At 36.2% G+C, this 12229-nt stretch overlaps 1 protein-coding gene across 2 annotated transcripts in view; it reads left to right on the forward strand.

Moving 5' to 3' along the window:
• The first annotated feature begins 6452 nt into the window (after nt 1-6452).
• The window catches only part of LOC148848907 (uncharacterized), a 71978-nt gene continuing 66201 nt past the window's right edge, over nt 6453-12229 (forward strand). The window contains exons 1-2 of one of the 2 annotated variants that reach the window (XR_016100184.1): nt 6453-7038; nt 7776-8015. The gene's annotated coding sequence lies outside the window, so the exon portion shown is untranslated. Of the gene's footprint in view, nt 7039-7775; nt 8016-12229 lie in introns of those variants that run through there. The other variant, XM_088948022.1, reaches the window with a different exon arrangement.

A 12229-nucleotide genomic window follows, 5' to 3' on the forward strand; every position in this document is an offset into this window, starting at 1 on the left:
CATTGCCAAACTTCCGCCCTCTTGGAAGGATTACAGGAAGAAGCTTCTTCACAAGGCTGAAGAACTTACCTTGGAGCAAATTCAGCAACACCTTCGTATTGAAGAAGAGTCTCGAATTAGAGACAGTAGGGATAAGACCCTGACCGGTATGCTGAACTCTAAGGTAAATTTTGTGGAAAACGGATCGAAAAAGACTAACCCTGCATTACAAGTAAAGAAGAAGGATGGGAACTTCAAAAAGAGCAACAATAAGAAAGGATCTTGCTATGTTTGTGGAAAGAAGGAGCATTATGCCCGATTTCGCCGACATCGAAAAGCCGGAACCAAGTCTGCAAACATGGTAAAAGACGATCTCGTGGCCATGATTACTGAAGTCAACATGGCAGAATCGTCTTCTGGATGGTGGTTTGATTCAGGCGTCACAGTCTATGTTTGTAAGGACAAGTCCTTATTCAAGACATATGAAGAAGTGACTGATGACCAGGAGGTACAGATGGGAAACCAAACATGTGCAAAAGTTGTTAGAAGAGGCAACGTAGAGTTGAACTTCACATCCGAAAGACACTGACTCTCTTGAATGTTCTCCATGTTCCTGACATTAGAAAGAACTTGGTCTCAGTAAATCTTGTTTGTAAAAGGGGATTCAAAGTTGTCTTTGAATCTGACAAACTAATTATATCCAAGAATGGGATATTTGTTGGAAAGGGATATGGTTGTAATGGTATGTTCAAATTAAGTATTAATGAAGGAAAAGTTTCTACTTATATTGTTGGTTCTTTCTCTTTATGGCATGATAAATTAACACACTTGAATTTTAAATCCATAAAGAACATGAGCAAAATAGATATAATTGCTTATAGTAATGAATCAACTGAAAAATGTGAAATATGTGTAAAATCTAAAATGGTTAAGAAACCTTTCCCTAGTGTTGAGAGAAATTCTCAACTTCTAAAACTAATCCAATCTGAACCCAATGGTGTATTAACTAGAGGAGGCAAAAGATACTTCATAACATTTATACATGACTTTTCTAGGTAGACCTATGTCTACCTTATGAGAACTAAGGATGAAGCCTTTGACATGTTTAAACTATATAAGGTGCTTTAGAGGCGCACTTTGCTCGCACCCGCGTGGCTCGCAATGGAAGGCTCTAGTTTTGGTGCGTTGATGACCGTTAATCACCATTGATGAGATCAACTATCACGATTCGATTGGGTGTGATCAAGAGACACAATTCAAAGTTAACAGTCACCAACTGTTAACAACTTTTTAAACAGTCACAATGGTTGAAATTGTGACTGTTCAAGGTGCCTTTTCTAAACCAGCACCTACCTTTTCCTTATACCTCTTTACAAATTATTTAAGGAGCATGAATCGGACTCCAAAACACATAATTTCGAAATTCACTATCTCTCTCTCTCTCTCGGTCCGGTCTGCTACAGTCTCACAGAAGGTTTCTTTGGAGACTCTTCAACTTTGCTGGTTGCAGATTCTCGCCCAAGGCTCTGTTGTATCTTGGGAACGAATTTGCCTGTAACCCAACAACAAACTCAGTAAAACTGAGTGGGGGCAAATAATGTTCTAAAGACAGTGTCTTCAGATGCACCTCAGAGCTTCTCCTCCTAAGTTATAGTGACCCCATCTTCCCCAACATTAAGAACAAAAATTATAATAGTTTTACCAAATAACAAAATACTTCACCTAAAAAGCACACACAATCAGTAAATCCACATGGAAATAGAAATTTAAATAATCCATTTCACCAAGCTATCTGCTATATGCTTAACCGACATATGGATCAACAAACAAGCATGAATTTCTATAAGAGCACATATTCATACACATAGAGGAGGATCTGTGTTCTCTATAACATAGTCCTGGTTTATTTCTCACATAATGTCCAACCTTACTGCATCAAATCAGGTCAATAACATCTAAGTCTTTTATGGCTTCTCATTATAGATGGTATTCTCTATCTAAGCATAGCAAAATAACAAAAAACCAATTTACTTTTGTTATTTCTGCAGTATTTTCATCTGTCACGATACAATAGAAGAAATAAATAAAAAAAAAACATAGCCGATTAAACACTTATGCAAACAAAAGAGGATAAAATTTGATTCAACATTTTTGCTAGGATTGTTATTCTTCTACATAGTAAATTAATAGAAAAAAAAACATACTAATTGAAGTGCTTTCCCTAGTGTCACCAATTTTAGAGTAAACTTTTGTGGTGTATCCTTGCTCACATGGTCGCTTGCAACAAATACAACATTAAAAAGAAAAAAACATTCTTTACTAAAACTAAAAGAAAAACCCTAGTTTAAAATTAAATCTAGTAGTGTCCCAAAACTTACAGCTTGTACGCCCAAAACCAATGATTCCTTCTAAACCTTTGGAGTTTACCTAGTGATGTTGGTGTCCTAAGATGTTGTTCGATGGTGAGAGGTCGACATCGATCATGAGAAAGAGAGAGAGCGCGAGAGAGAGATTGAAAGAGAGCGAGCAGAGAATGAGAAAAGGATATATATATATATATATATATATATATATATATATATATAAGAGAGAGAGAGAGAGAGAGAGAGAGAGAGAGATTACCTATTGATGCTGGTGTCCTTGGATGCCATCCAGTGGTGAGAGGTCGACGTCGATTGTGAGAGAGAGATCGCGTGAGAGAGAGATTGAAAGAGAGCGAGCAAAGAATGAGAAAGGGGAGATAGAGAGAAAGAGATTAATAGGTGTCCTTGGAAGTCGTTTGTTGGTGAGAGGTTGATGTCGACTATGAGAGAGATCGCGCAAGAGGGAAAGAGAGCAGAAAGAGTGAGAAAACGGGAAAAAGAGGAGGAGAAAAAAAGCCCTCATTTGCGCCACAACTTTTAGTGGCAATCGATGTATTCTATAGTGACAATCGGCCTTTAGCCATCTTCTAAATTGCCGCTAATTTTCATTTTTCCTGTAGTGCATGATATGTTGTATTACTAGAGAATTTTATTTCTAGAGAATCTTATTTCTAGCGATGTTGGTGTGAGGTTGACGTTGATTGTGAGAGAGAGACTGAAAGAGAGTGAGCAGAGAATGAGAAAGGGGAGATAGAGAGAAAAATATTAATAGGTGTCCTTGGATGTCGTTTGGTGGTGAGAGGTTGACGTCGACTGTGAGAAAGATCGCGCAAGAGGGAAAGAGAGCAGAAAGAGTGAGAAAACGGGAAAAAGAGGAGGAGAAAAAAAGCCCTCATTTGCGCCACAACTTTTAGTGGCAATCGATGTATTCTCTAGCGACAATCGGCCTTTAGCCATCTTCTAAACTGCCGATAATTTTCATTTTTCCTGTAGTGCATGATATGTTGTATTACCAGAAATCACCTAGAATTCCTAGTTGATGGAGAATAGCCATTGGTAGCTCGATTGGCCCCTCTTTGATAGATGCATTACCGTTGAAGTTTATGACTTCCATAGTCGGCCCTTTAATAGTTTCTCTTTGTATGTACATTAGCTTGAAGGTGTGGAAAGAGATCAAATTCACAAACTTCTCTAATTGATCAATGAGCACCGCATCTCATATCCCTCTATCTTGGTTGTGATGTATAGAGGCCAGTTGTGATGGAGGTCTGTAGCCAGCATTTCATTTGGGGTGAACTCCACATGGAACTTATCTATGTGATAGGGTTCGAGTGGTCTCTTGAACACTTCTACTATCGCCTTGATGGCGAATTGCCATGTTGCAACACTAGCTCCCTGCTTACTAAGGAACTATTGTAGGTCTGAATTCTACTTGAACCGTTGGATCAACAATAATAATAAAATGAAATAAGATAAATGGTAAAAAAATAAAAATAAAGAACAGAAAAAAAATCAAGGCTAAAGGGGGTAAAAGTTTGAGGAATAAATAAAAATAAACAAATAAATAAAAATAAAAAATTTCCAAAAAATCATAAAAATCCAAAGAAACAAAGTGAGCAAGAGTGAAATAAAGAAAGTAGTTGCTAACTGGGTTATATTGATAGGAAAGCACCATTAGGAGTCTTTAGCCAATTCCTTGTCAGATAGTGACTAGATCAGTTACCAAGTCGTGGCACAAAATCTTTTCCAAAATCTTGCAATCACTTCTCAGCTAACAAATCTGACTGTTTCCTCCTTAATAGAGCCAAGGGTGTCGGTCTTAGTTCCATTTTTGAACTATGTCCGGCCTGATCCATTTCAAAGGGGTACATAGAGCAACCCATCTCATGGGTCTGGCCACTTCCATAAATAAAATATTACTTTACCCCATTTCTCTTTCCCTTTCTTGAGATGCTTACTTGTAAGTGATTGATTAGTCCATTCAAGTTTGTCTATCTGTAGAAGAAGGCAGAGTTTGCCTCCTCCTCTTCTTAGAGTCCCAAAAGCATGCCTGAGGAAAGTTAGTTGTTGATCAAGAACTCTATAGTTGAACTTCCTGTTGACTTCCTAACACCACTACAAGAAAATGGGCCCATAACTACTACAGTGTAGCTACGAACATTAAAAACCGTAGCTAAAGCATAAGCTATTGCTACGGATATGAAATGCTTGTGGCTAAAACTTGATTTCTAACTACAGTCATTTTGTCTGTAGTTAAATGTCACTGTACCCGTGGCTAAAACCTATTTATAGCCACAGATTTTAATATCCGTTGTTATATGTTGTAGAAGATTGAAATTGACCTACAACATCCAGGGTTAACGGCTATTAATATCTATAGCTACGGAAAACCAAAAATCCGTAGTTATAGGTTATAGAAGAATGAGAAACGCTATTTATATTTATAACTTTTCTGCTGTTAAAGGATATAATATTAAGGCTACACATTTGGCATTCGTTATTCTAAGAATTTATCTCTTTTTTATCTCTTTTTTGTACTTAAAATGCCCATATGAACAATGAATTTTTAACTATAAAAAGGAGATAAGTCCTTAAAATAAGGAATGCCAAATGCACCCTAAAAGTTGTGATTTTGTGCTTTTCTAACATTCAAACATGGAGAATATTGTTTTGAAATTTCAATGTGGCATTTTGTGAAATGACACGTAATAATTTTACCCTAAGGAGGAAAATGCTTTGGAATTATTTAATAAATTGATTAGCATATAATGGAAAATGGTTAAGAAATAATAAATATATTAAAATGTTAACAAAAAATAAATATTAATAAATTACTAAAAAATATAAACTAGTAAGTAATTAGTAAAATTAAAAAAAACAATATAATAAGTGAAAACTTAATTATTTTTAAAAAACAATATAATAAGTTATTTTTAATAATTAACTAATTACTAATCACCAAAAAAATATTAATAATGAATAAATATTATTCTTAGACTATTATTAATGAATAAAAATAATAATTCATGATTACTATTTAATAATAATTAAGTTAGACATAAATAATAAGATAATAATTTCTAAAATATAAATACATATTTTAATTATTATGTAATTAATTAATTAAAAAGTAATCATAAAAATAATTTAATTATTTTAGATAAATATTTATTAATAGAAAATAATAACTAATATTTAACTATTAAGAAATTAAATATTATTAAACATTGGTAATTAATTAATTAATATTAGTTAATGATTAACGGAAACATAGTTATTGGCTATTATTAGCTAATGACAATTAAACTAAATTATTAGTAATTTCATAAATAAATTATTAATAAATTTAGTTATAAAATATAAATAAATAAATATTAATTAATATTTATTTACTTAAAAATTAAACATTTATTTAATAAATTAATATTTAATGAAGTAATAATTATTGGGGGGATTTTTATTGTTTTTTATTTTATTTTGGGTAACTTTTTCTATCTACACGTTTCAAAGTGCTAAAGTCATCTTACCTTTCTATTTTTGTTTAAAGTGCAATTTTGTCCTCAAATCCTAATTTTTTATATTAAGAATTTTAAAAATTAATAAAAATATATGTTATAGTATAATATTATTATGCCACCCCGACTGAATGGTTTGACCATCCAGATTGTGACAATTTAAAAAGTAACAATAAAATAAAATAAATAAATATAATAAAAGGCCCAAAACCGTTGTTTGGGTTGAACAAGGCAACAATTTGACTGCTCGGGCCAACAATTCAACGATTTTGGGAAAATTTCTAGTTTTGGGTCAAAACGGAACCGACACCCTAACCAATTCCCAGGCTAAATGGTACGACTATTCAAGTCAGCGATGGTTCAAAACCATGATATCATCTATTTTATATATAAATATTATAATATGATATTTATAATCTGTATATGATATTTTGTAATGTATTCCATTTAATATAAAATATTAAATATAATATAAAATATGTAGGCCCGAAATCATGTCCATCCAGTCCCGACCCTTGTAGGCCTAGGCCCAGGTTTATGTGCAAACCCTCTATTTGAAACTTCCTATCTTCCCTCCCTATCTTCCCTCGTTTCCCTCGTTCCTCGCCCCAACAAACCAAATTGCTGAAATCACCTGGAGGATAGATCGTCTTCTTCCCATCAACACACCAAACAGCGGCGGTGGTGCACTCCCTTCCGATCGACCACCCTTCTCCATCTCCTCTAATCCCTTCCTCTCTTATTTTCCTTTTCCCTCTTTCCCCCTTCCCCTTCATCACCGGCGACCGTTTCGAGCCTATTCTCACACCCTGTTCTCTGGTTGTGAAGGAGGCCTCACAATGGCAAGGTTCCCCCATTTTCGATCGGATTTCCGGTGATTTTTCACCGTTTCCATAGCTTCATCTTATTCCCTCAAAATTTACATCAAATTCCTTCAGCTTTTGGGTTTTCTGGCCATTTGCCAACCCCCTTGTCTGAGTCTCCTACGCCAATTGCATAGAATCGTTGAATATTAATGTTGTAGTCCTCGATCACCACTGTTGTTAAAGAAAACAATCTGGGAGGAAGATTACTAGAGCCCCTGTTGCAGCATCTGCATTAAGGCCTACAATCCACCACCGATTGAAAAGGATCGAGGCTCCCTGTTCTCTTGATCGAACCAGGCCGAAACCCTATCTCAGGTAAGTTCTAGTTTACTCTGCAACTCTTTTCTATTCTATTGTCTATAAATCCCATTTTCGGTTTCTCCTCTCCAATGTTGCATTCGATTGTTGACTGGCAGAGGTGGCAATGAGGTTCTGTAGAGCCATCCTCTGTAATTTTTTACCCACATCGTTGCTAATAATGATATCCTTGTGATCCTTTTTCTAGAACCATTTTTTTATCTTTCTTTGTCCTGTCTTTAAATCCTATTTGAATGAAGATGCTAGTGAAGTCGCAGATTCCTTAGCTTTTTTTGATTAGTTATTTCTTAGTTTAGTTCTGATGTTGTTTAGTGCCAGATTTCTTAGCTTTTTTTAGAAGATTCTCACCTTGAGATTCCAGCCTATCAAATGTTCAGGTCATAGTAAAAAATTGTTTGCCTTCACTAGCAATGAGAGAGATGGTCATTATTTGTGAGTTCAGGACTGGGAAGATTTCCTACCCCAGTTCTCCTACCCTGTAATGGTTATAAACCAGAAAAGGGCAAAACGAATCAAATATCATAAATACAACTTCATAAAAATGTAATCAGATATATTTCAACAAGTATATTCCTTTTTTATTCATTCTCAGTTCATCTGGTTGGATAGTTGCCTTTGCTATGATTCATGGCTTTCATATTTCTAATTAGAGATGTGTAGGTTATAGCTCCAACCTTAAGTAGCTCATTATTATGGTTCTCTAATCAGCTAACACTTTCCCTTAACTGGCTCAGGGTCATTTGATAACAACTAAGTGGCTGAACTGAATGACATTAATTTGTCTAAACAATGGGTTTATAACAAATAGGATTTCAAATGAATGAAGATTCTGACCCTATGATTTAGAAGTTCTAAGATGTGGTTAATTTAACATGCTTTGTATATGTATATGTTTCTTGGATTTCATGTAAAGGGTGGTGTATCAATTTTTATATCTATATTTATTTGGAAATTTCTTATATTTTAGTGGGCCACTGTTTATGTTAACAATCAATCACAAAATGAGTGGATTTTATGTTAACAAATAGGACTTCAATATAATACCTTTAATGTTCTTTTGTTCAGCCTTGGAAAAAGGGCAGCACAAAGTATTTGAAGTAGTGGGTTTTATGCTGCATTTTTGGTCGATATAGATAAAAGAATGAATTGGAACTTGGTATCATTACATTATTCATAGAATCATAGAATCCGTTCTGCTTTTTGACTCCTGCACATCAGTCCAAACATAACCTAGTTGTGATTCTTGAAAACCCATATATGAGTGTCATGCCATGCTGATTTGGACGCGTATTGGGAGCAGCAGCAAAAATGATCCAGTGTTCTCATCCTATCCAATTCGGCATCAACAGTCTTATCCATTCGGCAGATTAAATTAGACTATCTTGTTATTCTTATCTTATCTTATTAAGTTAGTAGATTAGATTATCTTATCTTATTAGATTTGGATTAAGAGAGACTTATCTTATTAGATTAGAATTAAGAGAGACTTATCTTATCAGTCTTATCTTATCAAGATAGAATTGGAGGTCTCCCTATTCAGCAAGGAGTCTCCCTAAGAGCATGACTCTTATAATCTCCTATTTAAGGAGCCACTATTATTGAATAAGGATATCAAATATTCAGTTAAGAAGAGAGTAAGGAGAGTTGGTGATCTCTTGGACAAATCACCATTAGGGTGCTAAGATAGGTACCTCAAGAAAAGGAAGGGACAAGGGAAAACAAGAGGGTTTTCCAATGGACCGATCTGTGACGAGATCCTATTCCCCGGCCCATGACACATGCCAAGTACTTTGGTTGACGTTTAAAGGTTAGGATTTAAAGTTGATGAAAATTGTCCATGGTTGGATAAACCTTCATCAATAGGAGGCCTAGGATGCCTTGAAATTGATGATGGAGAAATATGTGAATAGGAGTTTAAAGTGTGAACTCCACTAATTTGAAGGAAGAAAATAAACCATATGGGGTAGGAATTTAAAGTGTGAACTCAACTAATTTGAAGCAACAACCCAGGATCTTTACCTAGTACAACCCAGCCCCAGGCAACCCCGTTCTAATACCTCTTTCCCAACCCCTGCTCTTGCTAAACCATTTGCCACCATATTTGCACTCTAGGAATCCAATTGAATGAGGAACAACAGTTTGATAGTCCCCTTCTCAACATCTTTCCACCCCTGTTGTTGTATCAATTTTAAACCTTGAATCAGTGCTAACAACTCTGCCCTTAGGGAGATAACCTGTCCTGTTGGGCCTGTAAAACTGAGAATAACAATGCTTTGCTGATCTCTTACTACACCCCCTAACCTAGACAGCCATAGGTTCCCCAGACAACACCCATCAAAAGTGAACTTAATTACACCAACTTTAGGAGGATTCCAATCCAACACTCTTTGTCGTTTTCTAACCTAAAAAGCAACCAAAGTTTGCCATTCCCTCAGCACATCATTCATGGAAACTCCCTTGAATTCCTCTATCTCTAGGGTCCAATGTGTCACCCTAATTATTGTTAACTCTAACATCTCTTCAACAGACTTGCAGTTTTCCTCAAACAGTCTTGCATTCATTTTAGCCCACAACCCCCACAAAATTGTCCCTCTCAACTGAAGGGATGAGAGACCCACTATATGGATGGCCGAACCATGCAGGAAGGTTGGGCGAAATTTCAAAAGTTTCTCTCTCTCATATTGGGAATCACATTCCCTATTTTATAAATCTACATTTTCAAGGATCAATCTTGAACCAAACCGGACCAAATCTGAAACCAAAAGGGAGGAGAGGGATATACCTGATACGGAGTAGTAGTAACTCCTAATGAAAGTATTCATGCCCAAGGAGAAAACCAAAACCTGCTTCCACTGAAGATGACACAGTGTGAGGTGAAGCAAGATCAGTAGGACGGCTCTTCAGTAAGAATCGGATTCTTTAGCAAGAATGGAGTAGAGGGCTGGTGAGCACGACTTCAGATCGCTTCTTCTACCAAAATGCAATATAAAAAACAATTCTTAATCACTCTCACAAGTGGGGATTGAACTGGGTAGGGGCGGCAAGAATAGGGAACAAATTTGCACTTTGTTGTGTCTTGTCTGATGATTTTGCATGTCCACCCTGCTCTTTTATTTATAGCCTTAAAGAGACAACCTCCTAATCTGATTAGGAGTTTCCTGATCCAAATCTTTATTTGGAGCTGGACTCTTTAAGCGATAAGGTTATTCCCTTATCTTATCTGCAGTTTAAGATCAACTTAATCCTAATCAAATTAAGAGTTTTCTGATCCAAATCTTTATTTGAATCTGGACTCTTTAAGTGGATAAGACTTATCCTCTTATCCTTATCTATCGATCCAAACCCAGATTTGCCCCTATTTAATTAATCTAATTAACCCAGTTCAAAATTGGGCTTTATGCCCATTGAGTTTATGTGCTCACTTAACATCTTAACCTGCTGCCTTGTTGGTTCTCCTTGTATGGCGTGAGACCTAAATATTGATCTACACGTCAGCCACATGGGTTCAGCCCAGCCTTTATTACAAGGCCTGTCCGAATTCACTGTAAAAGACAGTGAACCCCTGAGTCCATCACTATTGACTCTTAATGGGCCCAACATTTACACTGAATGGTCCTTGGGTCTAGCCACCTTATGAAAACCCAAGGACTATGGGCAGACGCAAGATTAGCCCATTAGGTATTACCCTCAATGGTTTTACACTTTACCTCTTAGCCCATAATGATCAAACACTACTCGACAAGAGAGGACTTCTCCCTCGGCTGCAAGGAACAATGTTGCACTCTCTACTCACATGGATCCTAGGAATTAAAACCTTTTGCAAACATTTTGAAACCATAATATATATATGTATATCTTTAAATAAATATATTTTGCAAAACAAATTCCAATGGTTGAAATCAATTGATGGCAGTTCAGGTTTCTATCAGAGAGAGTGCATTCCCCGATCATTCACTTTATTCGACAAAGAGGCTGATCTTGTCACTATGATCACCCACTCAGGTGAATTCTTAGATTGTCCCAACATACCCAGGTTTTGACCCCCTCTAAGGATCTCATTGATTGTTACATTAAAGACAGCCCAATTTGACACCTAGTGCAGTACCATAATCGAGTATAGGGGTCAGGTGTAACATTCCAGTTTTGCCCATCTATCTCCAAGGTCCAGGGCAATATTAGAATTTTGGTCTGGTTCAGGGTTTCAAGAAAACCTACACTACATGTACCTCAGGTCTCACCTTGGCAGTTGAGATAAGCCACCCCAACCAACTTGGCGGTACATCAGTGTTAGCCTTGGCAGGATAAATCTCCTCAGATCTATCCAACGGCTGTGAATATTCTAAATTAACACGAGTCTCATAAGTGTCTAGTTTAAGGGTATTACATAGAAACACACCAAAACAAATGAATCAATTATGTAATTTTATTTATTTACAATAAATGTCATCAAATACATCAATGATTGGAGCTAAGGGCATACAACTGTCTAACATCAATACTTCCAAAGGACCTTTTGTCTCTGAGTAGTAAAACTAATGAAATCTATCTTGAATAGGTTCACAACCTCCTTTGGTGCAACCCAAATCTTTCTCAATAAAGACAAAAAATGCTTCCATGATTGATCTGCAAAGGGATAGAGCAAAACCAAGTGGTTGGTGGACTCCTCACTCTTCAAGCACAACACACACACATGAGACAAGTGCCAGTTCTTCCATTTCTTTTGAAGCCTCTCTTGGGTATCTATGATTTGGTTGGTAGCTTCCCAATAGAAAATCTTGACTTTGGGGGCAATCAAACTGAACCACAATTCTCTAGCAGGAAAGGAAGGAGGCTCAAGTGTAGGAAGAAAGGTTCTAAAGAAGGAAGAGAGTAAAAACCTTTAACATTGTGTGACCAAACTCTCTCATCACACCCTGAAGGGAAAGCTGCACATCTTTGAGTAATTCAAGCAAACACAGGCTTCAAAATCTCTTAAAGGTCTTCTTAAACCCAAATCCCAGAGGTCTTCAAAATCTCTTAGAGGTCTTCAAGCAAACATAGGGAAAGCTGCAGATCTTTTAGCAGCTAGTGAAGGGATGAGAGATCCATCGTATGGACACCCAAAGATTGTGGAATAAGGGGGCGGATTTCAAAATTTTTTTCTCTCCCTTCAACTAGGAATCACATTCTCTATTTAGAAAATCATATT

This window comes from Nelumbo lutea, chromosome 6 (genome assembly GCF_056320005.1).
Source record: "Nelumbo lutea isolate HS-2025 chromosome 6, American lotus-T2T, whole genome shotgun sequence".
Lineage (NCBI taxonomy): Eukaryota > Viridiplantae > Streptophyta > Magnoliopsida > Proteales > Nelumbonaceae > Nelumbo > Nelumbo lutea.